The following is a 15,820-nucleotide window of genomic DNA, read 5'->3' on the forward strand; positions in this document are numbered from 1 at the left end:
CCAGTTTATTGTTGCTTTTCTTTAGCGACTAATGCTTTCCATGTCAAATTTTTAGAAATCCTTACTGATGCAATGTCATGAAATTTTACATTTATGTTTTATAGGTTTTCACATCTCACATTTAGTTTGATAATCATTTTTTTATTTTAAATTTTTGTATAAGGATGGAGGTAGGATGGGTGCCTGAGGCTCATATCTGTAACACTAATTACTGAGGAGTCTGAGATCTGAGGATCACAGTTTAAGGCCATCCCAGGCCGAAAAGTCCATGAGAATCTTATATCCAATAAACCTCTAGAAAACCAGATCTGGTGCTGTGACTCAAGAGGTAGGGCACTTCTCATTGAGCGGAAGAGCACACAGACAGGGACTAAGCCCAGAGTTCAAGCCCCATGAATGACAAAAATACAAAGCAAAACAAAAAGAGATTGAGGTAAAGTCTAAGATCATTCTTTAAATCTCGAGAGACAATAGTGTCAATACACCCATTTAAGATTTTATTTTTATTTCGTAAAGTCATAGGATAGTTTTCAAAATCTATTGATCATAAAACTAAGAATTTATTTTGACAAATATGTTACATTCCTCTATGTATCTGCTCTTATAGTTGAACTATTTTATCTTCACTACTAAAAATGGTAATAAGATTCAAAGCTAGTATTAAGGCTGAAGCTACACCATTTTACAAGATTGTTCTGACTGACCTGTATTCCTTGAATTTACATACGAGTTTATTGAGCAGGTGGACCAATATTCTACAGAGATATCTAGATGTTTGATAGTCACTCATATTTTGTACCTTGGAAAAACACAAGACCCCAGATATTATACATACAGAAATGTCTTTAGAAAATACTGGAAACAACTAAAATTAGTTTAGGAATGAGTTAAGATTTAGATAATGCTGTATCTGAATGATAACAACTTCAGCTGTACAACAGAGGAGAGTGAGAGGGGAAAGAATGATGGACCACACAGGAGCTATATGTCATTGCTATTGTGTTTCAAAAAATAGAAAGACTTAAGAGAAGAGAAAGAGAAAAGTAAAGTGTCCTGAGTCAAGTTTCTTTTTAATCCATCTAATAGTTTGGACCAAAAGTCAGTGAAAAATGGGAAAAAATAAAGTAGAAAATAAAGCACTATATATACCTATTACAATGTAAGGAAATTTAATAGGAATATGATAATAAATTCCCAAAGAAATTCGTTTCTTTCATGCATATGTTTCTAACGCATTTATAAGATTATTTCTTTGTTGCTTTGTATGTCCCTCCCCCACAGTGTAACCCCCGCTTTCACTATATTTGATGTCAGTATAACATGTGGAGGAGATGGGGGCAAACAAGTCGTTTAAGGATTCAGGTGGACCTGTTGCAACAATGAGAAGTACAAAATGTCATGTCAAAACCAGCTTTACAATGTCGGGGGGGGGGGAGGGGAGTATAAGTGGGTGGGGGGAGGGGGGAGGCTGGGAAGGGAGGTGAAGGTAAACAAAGGAGGAGGCTGCAATGCTTGGTAAGAAATGTATGCATTATCCTGCCCATGTAATTGTAGCCCCTCTGTACAGTATGTTCTCAAATAAAATAAAATAATATTAAAAAAAAAACCAGCTTTACAATGTCGGTGTGGGGGGGGAGGGGAGTATAATTGGGTGGGGGAGGGGGGAGGCTGGAAAGGGAGGTGAAGGGTAAACAAAGGAGGAGGCTGCAATGCTTGGTAAGAAATATATGCATTATCCTGCCCATGAAATTGTAGCCCCTCTGTACAGTATGTTCTCAAATAAAATAAAATAAAAAAAAAGAAAAAAAAATAAAGGGAAAAACAATGAAGAGAGAAAAGAAGCAAAGTAAAACCTTTATCAATAACAAACACAAGAGTTTGGAAGCGGAAAGGCAGTGGGAATATTCTATGTAACAATAAAAATTGCTAGCGTGGATAGAATATGGATCACATTTTATCATATATAATTTTGAAAAAACATACTAGGAATGAAAGTTTCAAAGTCATGATTTAAATCACTATTTGGATTATAACTAGGCAGTATAGCCCAGTGGTAAAACATTGGCCTAGCATGTGTGAAGCAATGGTGTGATCTCCCAAACATTACAAAGTACACACAAAGAACACACACACAAAAACCACATAAACACACACATACACACCACATACCCACATTTGGAATATTGATATTATCATATTAAAGGGTGGAAATTATCACAAATAGTAAAAGTATGTTAATATATGAAATCTTAATATTGCTTGTACAATTTTAAAGTTTACTATAAATAAAATAATCACAATATACTTGGATTTTAATAGATTAAGTAAATTGAAAATTAATAGAAGACATGAGAATCTTTGAAATAAGGTTAAATAATAAACATTTTGAAACATGTGTCCTTTTATTTTGACAAATGAGTGATGTTACTGGTGTTTTAACTCAAGATTTAGAATATGATAGCGAGATGCCCTATATAATATTAGCGATGGCTATATCTCTAATCATTTCATTCTGAATAGTTTTATAATAAGGTCACAGAGTTTCTCAGTATCTCTCGAATTTCAAACCCTATTTACACTTCCCACCATAGCTAGAAAATGGATGCCACAAATCACAATGCCGAGCTCAAATTTTTTTTTTAATTCAAGAAAAAATATTTCCAAAAAGTGGCCAAGTAATGAAGCCTTTCTTAATAAAGTATGTGCTTCTTGAAAATACAGTAAGGATTTGTTACCTGGACAAATATGTTTATAACTATAAGAAAATAAATTTATTTAAAATCATAGCCATATACAAATTAAGAAAACAATTTTTAAATAGTCACATGTTAAATATTATAAAAGCAAAATAATTTTTGAATAATTTACATGTGTAAAATCATGCAAAAATAAATTAACTAATCCTACAACTCCGAAAAAAATGAATTAGCATAAAGAAACAAAAGAAATTATGTAAGCCAAAAATTTGAAATTTAGAAAATAAAATGAAGTGTACTCTTTAGTTGACTTAATTAAGTTTAAACCCTCTGTATATCGATTTTATAATAAAAATGCATTAACAAAGAAAGCAAAAGTACCCATGGATCAATAGCAATAGCAAAAGCATCAGTATTCCTTCTTTTGAGTGAACTGAAAAATCGATGGAAGAGATAACAATGTTCCTTCCCTATGAAATGTACTCATTACTTTACCTTATTTATATAACTGTAACCCCTGTGTACATTACCATTAAAATTATTTAATTGAAATGAAAAATAAACCTAGTGATATACCAATTAAGAATTCTTAGAGTCCATTGGTTAAAAACTTTGTAAAAACCTGCCCTAAATACCGAAGGAATATACTTTGATGATACTATTTAAATACTTCAACTTCAGCAGAAAAGCAAAATTTTAAAAACTGTTACAAAGTAAAGTAATAAATCAGAATATATTACTATTAATAATAATCATAAGATGAATTTATAGTGGTAGTCAAATATGTAAGAAATGATGCAATTTGCCATTAATTTGCACTTAATAAGTGAGAAAGAATTTTTTAGGTCTTTTTAAATTATCATAAGATTAATGAAGGAACTGTTCTGTCACATCATATGATAATCAGATGAAGCTGATATTAGAGCAAAGAACAGATTGTATTAAGTTTTTGAATGTTCATGTATATACTTATTTTGGTTGTGGGAACTTGTGGGTATTTCAACTTCGGGTAAAATTTTCTTGCTAGGCAGGCGTCATATCAGTGGTTAATTTTACGAGAGGGGTTTCCTTTCCACAAGAACATGCCCCTGATCAGTCCTTTTAGCCTTCTCATCATCAATGGCATCCGAGATGAACACCAACTTGTCCAGACTGCTACCTTCACTGGCCTGGATCCCCAATCCATCTAATCGTAGTAACTAGATAGTGAAGAATGGTGGAAATGATCCAATGCACCAAGCTATAGATTGAGAAGGAATTTCACTAACCTTTTGGCCTGGGTTCTGTTCTCAAGCCTCCGAAGTATTTAAGAGTACAGATAGGAGCCCCTGGTGCCAAGCAGTAACAGTATAAAGAAATTAGACATATATATGACTTAGGCTTGTGATTATCTCAGGAAATGAATAAAAGAGCAGTGAAGCATACAGGACAGCCAGAATTTTAACTAGGTACTCAGAGGATGAATAAGCTTAAATAGCTACTCGGGAGTCTGAAATCTCATGACCACTGTTCAAAGCCAGTCCAATCATGAAAATGCAAGCGATTATCTAAAAAAAGAAAAAAAAAAAAAAGAAGTGGCTGAAGTGGTAGACCACTATCCTTGGGCACAGAATCTGAGGAATAATTCCCAGGCACTATCAAGCCTCAAGAATGATGACTGCATGAATGAGCACATGCACGTGTGCGTTTGCATACTCGCATGCGCATGAACACACACACACACACACATACACGCACAAATGAGTATTTCAATGTGAAGTTCTTTATTTTTTACCTTTGCTGTACTTTATTTCCCTGTACTGGCTCACAAATTAACAAAATCAGCTAAGGACATATTTACATAAAATTCATCATGTTTCTCTAAAATCTACACTCTTTTTGGAAGCCTGCTTTTATTTGATCCAAAAGTAAATTATTCAGGAAGTCAATTCCTCACACTCAATTTTATAGTATTAGATGATTGCTTAGGTTCTTCCTAGCAATATGATTTTGTGAAATCCTGCATCAAGCAATATATTTCTTTCACTAGAAGTGAAGCCTCTGTCAAACAATTAATAATAGGTTTTTCTCCTCCTGGCATGCATCTGTAGTTATATTATCTTTATATATTTCATGATCTGTGTATGACAAAGACTACCGTGAAAGTAAAAACACCCTTCTCAACGTTTAGCATTTTTATACCATTCATAGATATGACGGTGTTTAAATGTTACTGAAATTGCTTTGGAATAAATAATGTTCACCCTGACTATCTTGAGAAAAAAGAATTGGTTTCTCAGCACTTTAGGTAAGAACATCAGGGAAAGAAACAAAATGAAAAGTGAGGAACAACTCAACACATACATTCAAATGAAACAAAACAAGATAAGAAAACACAAATTAATTCAGTACTCAAGAACCTGCAGGAAATGCAAAGATTTTTTAAAAATCAGCTATGAAAAGCTTATGAAAATCCTGACTTCATGGGAGTGCACTGATGTGAGAACAGTGGTTAAAGCCCAGACTAGACAGAAAAAACTGTACAGAATACCATGCACTTGTTATTCTAAATTCCAGGAAGAATAACATAAATTGGACTGAGGCAAGATCATACACAAGTAGGAAGCCAGTTTCTATCTGAAAAATTATCAGGTTAATTTAGGGCTGGCACATGACAAAGTGGTAAGCACACCCATTTAGGGGGCACGACACTGAATTCAAACTGTAATATCAGGGATATTAAAGAAAAAAGTTATGATTGTAAATAATTGGAATAATTGTAACACTTGAGTATTTTAGTGGAGAAAAATCCATTAGAGAGATAGAATGAACCCACTTTCCTATGCTACTTTAGTGATAATGTTTAGTGGTACTTCAGCCAAAACAGAGTTACCTTGCAAATGAGTATGGATGTGCATTTCGGTGATGGAAATACTCTACTTACATAGATGTAAATTAAATAGATTTTTTGGGGTAGATTGTAGTTCTTGAACTAAGAGCCTGGGTGATGTCCCTGAGCTTTTTCTCTCAAGGCTACCACTCTATTACTTTGAGCCACAGTTCCTATTCTTATTTTCTGTTGGTTGTTTGGAGATAAGAGGCTCATGGACTTTCCTGCCCAGGATGGCTTCAAACCATGTTCATCAGATCTCAGCCTCCCGAGTAACCAGGATTCCAGTCATGAACCATCGAGGTTTTTAATAATTTAGTAAATTGTATAGTTACAGAAGTTATAAATTATCATTGTAACCTGTGTAATATATGTATGTATGTATATATCAATACATATGGGTAGAAATAGTTTAACATATTTTTGAATCTACAGAACATATATGAAATCATCCTTCATTATAATATAATATGGAAACAAAAGTTAATGAGGAGCAAAACAAAGGGAATTGTTACAAGTTTCTTTTTGTTGAATGAAATATGAATCAGTTTGGAAAAAAACCATCTCTACTTTAACAAAATGGATAATTGCTATTAATTCCAATCCATCTATTAGCCCATATTGTACATCCTCACACATGAGTGTCAAAATCAAACCAAAATTTTTTGTCTGTATTTAACTCACCTGTTATAATTTAGGGGACAGATGAAGTAATCAAATAAAGATTAAAATAATAAAAAGTGAGGCTATGAGTTAGAGCTGAAAAAGATTTTAAATATGATAATAGCTAATTAAAATGTATATTTCTTACTTTTCCTCTCTTGTTATGTCTCTCATTCCCACATTAGGAAAATACTTAGAAGGTTCTCACTAAATTTATGTAAGTATTAAAAATATATTGAAAGAATATGGGCATAGTGTGGTTTTAGCTTATTGAGACATGTATGGGAGAGTGTGTTTTTGAGGACTTGCAATACGTTGTGATGGAGATAAAAGGAAGGTGTGCTTATTCTAGAAAACTGGCTAGAGGATGGCTCTCAGAAAGATAGTGATGAATTCTTCCAAAAGGTTACAGTAAAATCACTTTCACAACCTTGTTCATTACTGCACTATTCACCACAGCCAAGTTATGGAAACAGCCAAGATGCCCTTTGGCGAAGGGATGGTTGGAGAAAGTGTGTCATATATACACAATTGGATTGCACCTATCCATTATGAGCACTGTTACATTATTTACAAAGAAAGTGATAGATCTAAAAATATGTTAAGTAAATGAAGTGAGAGGCAGACACACAAAGGACTCATGTTCTGTCGCATATTTGGAAGCCAGAATTTTATGCAAGTTAGACATCAGTATTAACCAAAGTTTTCATTTTTCAGAGCAGTATTTAAAAGGTGTAATTTCTTATAAAATTGAACTTTTAATCTAACAAAATGAATACCAGGAAACTATCACTTGGAAGATGTGAGGGGAAGTCAAAGGGAAGGAATAAAGAGTTATGGAGGAAAAAAGTGAAGACATAATATTTAATGCAAATAATATGAAATTAGAAAAAAATTAAAGTGGGGTGAGGTTTGGAAGGGTAGGGAAAAGTTATATAAAGATCCACTATAGTTAAAAATTCATTTATTGAATGGAAATTCCCGTATACACCTAGTTAAGATAATAAAAATATGATTAAAAACAATGGAGATATTTGATCTTAAACTGTGTTCTCTTAATCCATGAGTCAATATAATATTTTCCTCCTCAGAAATTTTCTTTACGGGTATTTTCCTCATAGTGACAGAAAAGTGATCAATGCAATGAATATCAATACATCACATTGCACATATAAAATCACAGTAAAAATGTTAGAATTCATCACATGATAAAATAAGAGGTAGAATTTGCCAAATGCTAATTGATTGTTTTTCCAAGTACTTTACCTATGGTATATAATTGAATCCTCACAATAATTCTATAAAGTGGAACTCCTTACATTTTTATCTCTCAGATGATGATATTGAAGTCTTCAGAGTTGGAATTACTACTACAACATTGCACACATGGTAAGTGTTAGCCTGACGATCATCTCTGACTGTATCAATTAACCTCATTCTATTTTATGACTAAAATACCAGCACTTAGTCTACAAATTATAGGAAAATTTCCCGAATTATTGATTTCACTTTCACAATATTTCACTTTATCTTTGTTAGAAAATAGGGAACTGTAATATGAAAACTCGAAGTTCATAATCAATGCATACCTCCCTGGTGAAAGGAACTGCTCAAGTATAATATTCTTGATTTCTAGCTCAAAATAGTAGAAATCATATTTTATCCCTTCACTCATCACTGCACTGCCTGGGGACCCTATTTCTGTTTAACACTGTCTTACTGAAAGAATGACCTCCCCAATTCCTGATGGAAACATTCTGCAGGTCTTATGGACAAATCATTTCCACTTTGTAGCTCAACTAAGTTGTTTACCATTCAAGTATTTTGATTGCTTTTTATACCCAACATTTTGAGAGAAAGGTACTACTTCAAAATGCTATTAAAGCAAGACTGATATAAAAATCACCTTTGACCCCAGATAAATATTTTACCTTTCCTATACTCAAAAATGCACTCTGACCTATCATTAATGTTAGGAATGAGAGGATAAAAAATCATAGACACCAAGACCTAAGTATGAATTAAAGACTCTCCAACTTGTGAATACTATTGGTTTAAAAAGACATGAAGGGATGGGAAGGTGGCTTAGTGGTAGAGTGCTTGCCTTGGATGCATGAAGCCCTGGGTTCGATTCCTTAGCAGCACACAAGCATAAAGAAAAAAGTGGGAGTGACGCTGTGGCTCAAGTGGTAGAGCGCTAGAGTGGAGCTTAAGAGCTGAGGGATAGTGCCCAGAGTTCAGGCCCCACTACCGTACCCCTCCCCCTCAAAATAAAGACATCAATACTACCAATGTTTTTCAAAATTTCTTATGATACTGAAGATTCAATTATAAACTATTAACACTTGAAAATAACTCATTTTCATGGTAGTAGAACACAAAACACAAGATTAATCCTAACCATATTTAAAGACATTTATTTATACTACAAATTCACTCTTATAACTACGAAGATTCTAAAAATAACTGAAGCACAGTGACACAAAAATAATTTAACTGCATCATCTACATTCAAAGGACTGTGCTAATAGAAAGCAAAATTATACTAATAATTAGGTTACCCAATTCACTTACATTCTTTTATTCTATTTCTTTTAGTTTCATAAAAACTGGCTTTTCATAAAATGATCCATAAAAGAGCCTATATACACACTTACATTTTCAGATCTTAACAATATTTATTTCAGAAATATCTTTAGCTGTATAGTTAATGAACTAAAATATTACTAAAATATTTAAATGTTTTTCACAATTGCAAGACTCGCTCTGGGATGTTATTTATATTGGAAAAGATATTTGAAAAGCCTTATTTGTTAAAGTTGTGATCGTTACTCCCACAAAAGAACTATTAATGAAGGAACATTTGTATTTGTATGTACAAAACAACTTCAAATGCATCCACAATCTGGAGATGACACGTGTTTTTGTTTTTTTTTAAATATATATCTAACAAGCATAGCCACAATACTGATTTTCAGTCAATATGATGCGATATTCAAACCTTAAAAATACGGGGTTTATCATCATAGTGTGAATAGATATGATATTACAAAGAAAGTTATTTTCAACAGAAATTTGGAAAGTGTTTATCCACCTTGAGTTTCACAGAAAAAACCAGAGAGCAATACCTATTTCTTCAAGTCGGTCAAAATCACTCCATGAATATTTCTTAAAAATATAACCAATTTAAGATTTCAAATACATATTTTGTACTGACAGTCATCTTACAGCAATAAATTACTACCTGATTATATGTGTATCTTTTTACCTAACATATATTAAGAACTGAAAATGATCGCTTTTATCTAACTTATGTTGTAAATGCTTTGATTATGATGATGTTATTAACAAATAAAATGTACAGAAGGGTGGTTCCACTGAAATGACAGGACAGAACACTGATAAATAAAACAACATTGCAACACAGTTCTTTTCAGCCTCACCCTGTTCATATTGGCAAGCAACATTGCAACAGCACACACACACACACACAAACACAGACACACATAAACACATATGTGTGCACACGTTCACACACATATACATGCATGCCAAATTCAGGGTTTATTGTACAAAAAAGTTCAAATAAAATATTAGTGATTAGGACAAATGATAATTTGCCTTATTACAAAATAATACATAATTCAGTCACCATGGTAGTTACATTTCATCTGCCCCTCCACTTGTGACCACTTAATTTATTTTAGGTAATTCTTTAACTAATTCATTCCTTCATTAGTTAAATACTAATACTAGAGCTTGAACTCAGGGCCTAGCTCTGTCCCAGAATTTGTTATGATTTTGTTTTAGTTTTCTCAAGTCTAGCATTTTATTGCTTGTACCACAGCTCCATTTCTAGATTTTGCTGGTTACTTTCAAACCAGAATCTAATGGACTTTTTTTCTTGCTCTGGTTTCAAACCACAATCATCAGATTTTGTCTTTCTGATTAGCTAGGAATAAAGACATGAGCCACCAGTGTGGCTCCTACTTTTTCCTATACATATCTATTGCACATACTTAGATAGCAATTTAATATTGAGAGTATAGAAGCAAGATGTATAGTGATTATATTGTTCTGTCAGAAATTCAAGTTAGTAATGTAAATTTCTTCTTAAGATCATACACAAAAAATACTTAAGAAGAAATCTGATGATGATGATGATGATGATGATGATGTGTGTGTGTGTGTGTGTGTGTGTGTGTGTGTGTGTGTGTGTGTGTGTGTGTGTGTGTCTGTACTGTTGCAATGTTTCACATGTAAGCACTGTGCAGGGATGTCCAGACATTCACAGTAATTGCGTGAATATCTGCCTTGAGCTACCAACTCATGGACAATGTCTAAGTGTCCACTCTAGGCTTCCCGATGAAGAGGGGTATACTCATCCTCATCCCTAGTATTCATAGGAGTGTCCTTTTTGGAAATTAGTCTCCGCACCGTAGTAAGCGGCAAGAAAAGCACTCTACCACTGAGCCACTTTCCCAGCCCAAGGATTAAGATTCTTGTTTGTAATTTGGTCAGAGCTATATCTCTTTATGTAGGGTACTAAAAATGTATTTACTAATTCCCAGTTAATATATAAATTCTATTTCCATCTCTTTTAACAAATAAAAAATAAAATTGTTTGCTTTGTAAATGGATCAGAAGCATGGATTTTTTGGCTAGCTATGTGATTGCACATCTCTCTCTCTCTCTCTCTCTCTCTCTCTCTCTCTCTCTCTCTCTCTCACTCTCTCTCTCTCTCTCTCTCTCTCTCTCTCTCTCTCTCTTTCATGATTCTCAGAGACAATATAGTTGCTCCATAATTATCCTAATTTATTTTGCTTTTATACTTTTGGTTGCATCATTTCACTTTCTGCTCTACCATTTAACAAATCAGCACACATAAACAGAACCACAGAAGTTGTTCTGTGGCTCAAGTGGTAGAGCATTTGCCTTGATTTGAAGAGCTCAAGGACGGTGCCCAAGCCCAGAGTTCAGGTCCCACAACTAATTTTTTTAAAAAAGAATCTAAATCCTTGATAATTCTTGGAACAGATCTGACTGAAATCAGTTGAATCACACTTTTCCTGCACAATGAAAGAAAAGGTCCAGGCTAGGAAAGCAGCTAGAGAAGGCAGGCAGATTGTATCTGTGACAAAACTTTGTGGAAAATGGTACACAGGATTACTTACTGGAGATCCACTTGCACTGGAAGCATGATGCTGAACTATTGATTGCTGATTCTGAACTATTGCTTTGATCATTATATTCTCCAAGAAGAAACAATGAAATTTAATTGATATCAAAGGACTACTAATATATTTTGACTTCTCATTAAGCATCTTCAATCATCAAAATCACCTGAAGAGAATAGATAGGCCTACTTTTTTTTTTTTTTTGGTCCGGTCGTGGGGCCTGAACTCTGGCCTGAGCATTGTCCCTCAGCTCTTCAGCTCAAGGCTAGTGCTCTACCACTTGAGCCACATCGCCACTTCCGGCTTTTTTCTTTTTGCTTATGTGGTGCTGAGGAATCGAACCCAGGGCCTCTGGCATGCAAGGCAAGCGCTCTACCACTGACCCACTTTCCCAGCCCAGGCCTAATTTTTTAGATGGAAACAAGTGTTTAAAAAAAAACAAGAATTTAGGTAGTCATACAAAGGACTTCTATTTTACTACTGCATTATACATTTTTTTCTAATGTTGGTTACCAATAAATAATGGATCTATTAGAAAGCTCTTAAAGCTCATATATTGAATAGTAATTTCTCTTACACTATATCTTTGTATTTCCCAAATCATTTACATAGTAGGCTTTGTTTCCTATTTTCTCCTTCCTAGAATAAGCTGCATATGAAGACACCACTGTCCCTCATTTTCAGTCTGTGCATTTTAATACGGAGGAAAATCTTTCCTCTGCTCTCTATCAATTCAGTACTCCCCACTTACCATAATTTAAAATAGTAAAAATGGAAAAAGAGAAAATAAATCATGGTGAAAAAACATGCAGAAAATTCACCGGATTTTTCTGACCATTTCAACCTACGTGAACTATTGGGGAAATACATGGACACCTCATTCCCACTGGTACTCAAAGTCTCTGGTTAGGCAATTCTGATGAAGACAAGGAACAAGATGAAAACGTGAGGAAGGTATCAATTGCAAGAAAATAATGGAGAAGAATCCATGCAAATTTCTTCTTTGAGATGTTGAAATTAATCGGCTTACTATAGTGCTGAGACTACTTTCCAAAAAGGCCACTCATATGTATACTAGAAATGAGGTAAGTATACCCCTCTTCATCGGGAATCCTAGAGTGGACATTTTGACATTGTCCATGAGTTGGTAGCTCAAGGCAGATATTCATGCAAGAATTCTGAATGGCTTGGCACCCCTGCACAGTGCGTATATGTGGAATAATACCAGAATGGATTCTTTCTTACTTCATCATGATGCAGATACCAATCCCCAAACTAAAGGCCTCTTGACCTCCTTAAATATTGTTTCTTGGGATAGAAATAGCAAAGATACGCTGTATCTCCTTCTGTTTAAACATGATTTCAAACCGGACTGAAGAACAACTTGGAAGAAACTGCATTTGATATTGCCAAAAGCATAAGTATGTATCACTAACTCTTTGAAGTTGTGGAAGGCTGTACAAATTGTTCTCCTATGTAGTCATGGTTTGGTTAAGTTTCTTAAATTTCAAAAGTGCCAGTCCATCCTTTCTGTCCCTACAAAATATTTTTATAATACAAAATAACAGCAAGATCTTAATTTAAAAATTTATGGATTCCATGTTATTCTTCCACGTGAATTGCCTGACTTTGATGACAAAATGTATTCAAGAGTTTTTTGTATGCATCTATAATGATTTCTGCAGAGTTTGTGATTTTTTTAATTTTATCTTATCTGTTGAAAGAATAGTATAGAAATTAAAGATATTCCTGGTGATTGTCTGAAAAAAGTATCTATGTTTGTATAAAGTCCATAATCTATTTCATTGTCTTCTAGATATAATACTTAAAGTCTACATTGTTTTATAATATATAGGTTCATTAATAAATGTGTCCTTTCAGATTACATTCCATATAGGAAAAGTTTAAGATTCCTTTTTCTTAAGTCTTTATATTATTTTATTTCTTTGGGATAAAAAGATAATGTTATCTAATTTCAAGTATTGTAAAGGTTATGCTATGTAAGGGCCTTTCGAAGGTGAAAGTTTAATACACTGATGTCAAACTAACCTTTAATTCTATGAATTACAGGTTTTGTTACACTTGTATTTTTGTAATCAACTTTTTAATAACTGTTTTTCATTGCATTTGAAGAATGAAAAATATGGAATAATTCACAAATTTTCATTCCATCCTTGTGCAAGTGCCATGTTAATGTCTGTATTGTTGTAATTTGTGTAGACCTGCTGCTGAAGCATGTAGTACCCTCTAAATTTAAGTAGTTAACGATGTAATCTTTATACAGGCATATATCCTTGGTTGCCTATTTGTAACAAGGAACCTTTATTGTTACTAAAAATGCTATTGATCTTATTTCTCTAAATTTCTATGTATAGTGGAAAAAACTTATATTGTTTGGTCGATTGCTCATATTTGCAATTTTTTGTCAATGACTATTTTGTCGTTTTCATTTTAAATTTGATCATATTTTGAAGCCTTTATAGCTAAGTTCAAAGGTAATGGCTTTTCAAGTACTTATTTATCAACTGAGTTAGCTTTGTGGAGCTAATGGATTCAAAGTAAGCCTTGCTTAAGAGCTACTTCTAAACTTCTGCAGCTTAAAATTTTCTAAATGAGGTCTCAGTGGTACAAATGTCTTTCTGTCCCTTCACCCTTCTTCCATGTAGGAACAGATCAACCAGAATATCTTACCTGACAGCATAGATTGTCTTACTGGAACAAAACTAATCTTAGTTACATGGGTTCATAGAGATATGAACACTTCAGACTTAATTCTTCAGAATAGAAGGTATTTTATCAAAATATAATTGTTTATTATTCCTATCATTTCAAAACTAGCTAAAGCCAAGAAGGTAAAAAAATGTTCATATTCATGTTTACCTAATATCCTGGCCTGTCTACCATCCAACCAGGCAGGAACTTGCACTACTGACTTTCTATCACCAAATATTTCCATAACTCCTGGAAAAGTCCATATGTTTTTCCTCGATATTAGGCCTTAAATTGGTAATGTTTTAATCAAAGTGTTTCCTCTTGCCTCCAGGCTGTAAATTTACAAATGGTAAAGTTTTAGGTCTAACTCTACCAAAAACTGAGGTAGAGATAATGGAATAATACTTTAAAACAGAGTTGCCTTTGATGCCCTAACCACAACGGAACATTGCATAACAATTTCTTCTATTATATATACATATATATTTTATATTTATATGTGCTGATCTTAAATTTCACACAGTGAATCTTACTAGAATTCATTGGTAATTTGACAAATAAATTTAAAATTATTCCCATAAATAGATTGGAACATAAATAATTAGGTTTAGAATATATATTAGAATATAAAAAGTATCAATGCAATGTCTTCGGTATAAACTTGTGATACCTTCTAAGTGTTCTTGGTCTTCTGAATTCACATAGTAAAAAAAAAAGCAGTATTGTTTTCCTCTAATCTAGAAGAGATTTTACACTGCTGATGTGTTTCTTGTGTTAACTCGCTAGTCCCAAAGTGTTTTTTTTCCATATTTCTGAAGCGTTCTTACTGATTATACCCAAATTTTTGCTGATATGATGCCTAAAAGCTATTATTCTTCTGCAGTACCCATGGGTATGAGGATATCAGGTCCCAGTTACCTGCATCATCAGATAACATGGGCAAGACTTCTCACCTTGGCCCATGCAACATGCTAAGAGAAAGTAATTGAAGACCCATCTCATTTTCTCATTTCCTATAATATTTCAGTGCCCCAATTCCTTGCAGGAATTAGCAGTAAACAATTGTGAAATGTAAGGCAACTTAAAATGAAATATGAGATCACAAAATATGACAGAAAGTACTGTAGTTCAAACTTTCAATTTACAGATGACCAGCCCATATGAGTAAACAAAATCACAAATGTCACAAGATTATTTTTAATACCCCTCTCCTAATGATGAATGGAAGATTTCAGTCCAGCATAAGTAGGCCGAAAAATAATTCCTGAATGTTAGATCCATAATTGTTCTACCAAGGCTAGGAAATCTTGACTTGGAATTCAAATATAATTTCGAAAACCATTAATTGAGAAGACCCTTAGTACTTCAAAACACTGGTACTTCAGTAAAACTTGGTTCTGTATTCTAAAAATGTTGTCATTCTCAAACCAATGATAACATACATTTAATCTCTTGAAAGTATATTCCTTTTCAAATAAACTTTTTATAATCATATTCACCAAAATAACACTTGACAAGTAGATGATATTGACATTAAGTTTTTCAAGTGTAGGAATCAAGTTACAATAGAGTTGATTTGTTTACCCAGCACTAATGCCAAATAAGTTCAACCATTCATTAAAGTGTAGAAATAGTATCTCGCACCATTTGCGTTGTTCAGTAGGTGCCTTCCAGAAATGTGTTAAATACATCAGCCTCCCTTA

At 33.4% G+C, this 15,820-nt stretch overlaps 1 pseudogene; it reads right to left on the reverse strand.

Annotated features, from left to right (window-relative positions):
- Positions 1-13,542: 13,542 nt before the first annotated feature.
- On the reverse strand, positions 13,543-13,642 carry LOC138813127 (U6 spliceosomal RNA; annotated as a pseudogene).
- Positions 13,643-15,820: the final 2,178 nt, after the last annotated feature.

Source organism: Dipodomys merriami, unplaced genomic scaffold (genome assembly GCF_024711535.1).
Source record: "Dipodomys merriami isolate MVZ:Mamm:240054 unplaced genomic scaffold, mDipMer1.0.p SCAF_589, whole genome shotgun sequence".
Classification (NCBI taxonomy): domain Eukaryota; kingdom Metazoa; phylum Chordata; class Mammalia; order Rodentia; family Heteromyidae; genus Dipodomys; species Dipodomys merriami.